We start from the raw sequence: 2,500 nt of genomic DNA on the forward strand, positions 1-2,500 counted from the left end.
TACGACTACCACCACCTCTCTCCCTCCCCACCCCCCCCCTCTCTCTCTCTCTCTCTCCCTCTCTCTGTCTCGTTTAATCAAACTCCTTCAGTGTATACGAGAAGTAAACACCCACCCCAAGGGGCTAACTAAACTAATACCCTTTAACACATTCTTCCTCAGTCAATGCCATTGTTGCTTTGAAGTAGCAGTACTCTTTGTTATGTCCCAAACAGTCGCCGGCCCAAATTGTCGTCACCGGCCTAAATTATGGTCGACGGGCCTCGTTTGGTAAGCCTCTGTTTTCCCAAATTGTCGCCACAGACTTTTGTTTTCGTCCTTTGTGAAAAATGCTATATTATTTGAGAGAACGAACTAATTGGCTGAATTCATTTATGTACCGCGCTTACCTTAACATGGTCTCTGTGTGCTTGTCTGTGTCTGTCTGTCTCTCTCTCTCTCTCTCTCTCTCACTCTGTGTGTGTGTGTGTGTGTGTGTAAGACAGAGACAGAGACAGAAACAGAGAGCTCCCTTCTGCATGTTTCAGTTTCACTTTCTCAAGGAGGCGTCACCGCGTTCGGACAAATCCATACACGCTACACCACATCTGTTGAGCAGATGCCTGACCAGCAGCATAACCCAACGCGCTTAGTCAGGCCTTGAGTGCATGCTTACATATTTGTGTACCTATGACAGTGGATTTCATTTTACGTAATTTCGCCAGAGGACAACACTCTCGTTGCCATGGGTTCTTTTTCAGTGCGCCAAGTGCGTGCTGCACACGGGACCTCGGTTTATCGTCTCATCCGAAAGACAAGACGCTCAGTTTGATTTTCCAGTCAAACTTAGGAGAAAGGGCGAGAGCGGGATTCGAACCCACACCCTCACGGACTCTCTGTATTGGCAGCTGAGCGTCTTAACCATTCTGCCACCTTCCTCCTTTTTTCTGCATGCTCAGATAATGCAAACAGAAGCATTTTGAGGAACGAGGTCTGCCAAATTTGTCACCAACGACAACTCAGAGAAGCGACATTTTGAGGCGTAGCAACCCTTTTTTTTTTTCCAAGTGTTTGTGCCTGCGTCTAGTCTGACCCACATTGAAGAAAGCCTGCCTCTGTCCACCAACACACAATGTGAAGGTCCGGCTCTCCTTGTTGACACATGATAGTTCCGGTCAATGAAGCTATTGTAGTGTGCGCAGTTCCCTCCCTTTTGAAACCAACGAGAGGACGTGGTTTAACGGTTTGTGGATGGGACGAAGTTGGAATATTACGACGTGTTATTTTGGAATATAGTTTTTTGGGTTTTTTTTTTTAGTATGTTTCGGAATTTGGAATAGGCCATCGTAGTATTTTCAGTATGTTTCGAAATTCGGAAATGTAGGTATACTTTGAGTCTGTTTGGTTGTTGTTGCTGTTTTGTTTGTTTGGGGGTTTTTGTTTGTTTTTTTTTGTTGTTTTTTGTTGTTGCTGCTGCTGTTATTTGTTGCTGTTATTTGTTGTTTTGGTTTTGTTTTGTTTATTTTGTTGTTGTTGTTGTTGTTTGTAGTTTAAGTATGTTTCTGAATGTTCGATCTGTACTTTGAGTATGAATCGGAATTTTCAAATAGTACTTTTACGTATTTTCTTTCCGGCATACGTTTGTCAGTTGCTCTGGAAAATAATTTTGCCTACTGCTAAGGAAAAATGACTTGTTGATGTGTGTAAAAAAAAAAAAAAAAAAAAAAAAAAATGTGTTTGTTTGTTCGAATAGGCGTTTTGTTTGGTTGGTTGGTTGCTTTTGTAACATGTCTTTGTTTGTGTGGTGTGGGCGTGTAAGAGATGCACGTGACTAATATTTCGATGCCCTCAAGGGACACGTGAAATCAACTCAGTGCCTTGCCCGATCCAGACTTGAACGTGATGTGCAAAAACTGGAGTCCCCCCCCCCCCCCCCGCTCCCCCCCTCCCGCCAGTGGAAATATTCCAGTTAATGGGTCAGCGAGTGGGCAGAGAGGGGTTTTGGGGGAAGGGGGGGGGGGGGGGGATACCTGTACAACTTTTGGCGATCCTGTTTGGACGCGACGACGCGGAACAAGAATTGCGTCTTCATCAGACACCGTCACTGACGTCACGACGTGTTGTCGTAGTCTCTGCAATAAATGAGAGCTGTCGTTACTGTGTGTCCCTGTGAACGTCTTGGCTGTGTGATAGTTCAGTTTCGGTTTTAGTTTCTTTCAAAGAGGCTTCCACGTGTATGTGCTGATACATATAGCGATACTGCATATGGACACAAAGAAAAAAGAAACTGCTAGAAAAAAATAAATTATCTAAACAGCCAGTTATTTATGATTTGATTTGATTTGATATGGATACTTATATAGCGCCTATCCTCGGTCTGAATCCAAGCTCTAAGCGCTTTACAAACTCGGAGTCATTTGCACAACAGGCTGCCTACCTGGGTAGAGCCGACTGACGGCTGCCATTGGGCGCTCATCATTCGTTTCCTGTGTCATTCAATCAGATTTCAGGCGCGCACTCA

Source organism: Babylonia areolata, chromosome 24, assembly GCF_041734735.1.
Source record: "Babylonia areolata isolate BAREFJ2019XMU chromosome 24, ASM4173473v1, whole genome shotgun sequence".
NCBI lineage: Eukaryota > Metazoa > Mollusca > Gastropoda > Neogastropoda > Buccinidae > Babylonia > Babylonia areolata.